This window comes from Arachis hypogaea, chromosome 11 (assembly GCF_003086295.3).
Source record: "Arachis hypogaea cultivar Tifrunner chromosome 11, arahy.Tifrunner.gnm2.J5K5, whole genome shotgun sequence".
In the NCBI taxonomy this organism is placed as follows: domain Eukaryota; kingdom Viridiplantae; phylum Streptophyta; class Magnoliopsida; order Fabales; family Fabaceae; genus Arachis; species Arachis hypogaea.
The window spans coordinates 106,499,484-106,500,076 of record NC_092046.1 but is presented as its reverse complement, the minus strand read 5'-3'; the positions used below and the strand labels follow the sequence as shown (position 1 = coordinate 106,500,076).

Below are 593 nucleotides of genomic sequence, written 5' to 3'. Positions count from 1 at the left end.
GAACTCCCTTCTTCATAGGCGTCCCATTACTCACAGGATTCCTTTCAGAAGTGTACATGAACTGGTTATTAGCAACCATGTCGATGAGTTCTTGAGCTTCTGCAGGCGTTTTCTTTAGGTGAATGGATCCACCTGCAGAAGTGTCCAGTGACATCTTTGATAGCTCAGATAAACCATCATAGAATATATCCAGGATGGTCCATTCTGAAAGCATGTCAGAAGGACACTTTTTGGTCAACTGTTTGTATCTTTCCCAAGCTTCATAGAGGGATTCACCTTCTTTTTGTCTGAAGGTTTGAACATCAGCTCTAAGCTTGCTCAGCTTTTGAGGAGGAAAGTACTTGGCTAAGAAAGCCATGACCAGCTTATCCCAAGAGTTCAGGCTGTCTTTGGGTTGAGAATCCAACCATAATCTAGCTCTGTCTCTTACAGCATAAGGGAAAAGCATGAGCCTGTAGACTTCAGGATCTACTCCATTAGTCTTAACAGTATCACATATCTGCAAGAATTCAGTTAAGAACTGAAAAGGATCTTCAGATGGAAGTCCATGAAACTTATAGTTCTGCTACATCAGAGAAACTAATTGAGGTTTC

The 593-nt window shown here is 41.5% G+C and overlaps 1 non-coding gene across 1 annotated transcript; it reads left to right on the top strand.

Annotated features, from left to right (window-relative positions):
• Positions 1-208: 208 nt before the first annotated feature.
• LOC112724990 (small nucleolar RNA R71) lies at positions 209-316 on the top strand. The gene has a single exon (XR_003164124.1). It is a non-coding gene; the product is annotated as a small nucleolar RNA R71 (small nucleolar RNA).
• The last annotated feature ends 277 nt before the right edge of the window (positions 317-593 follow it).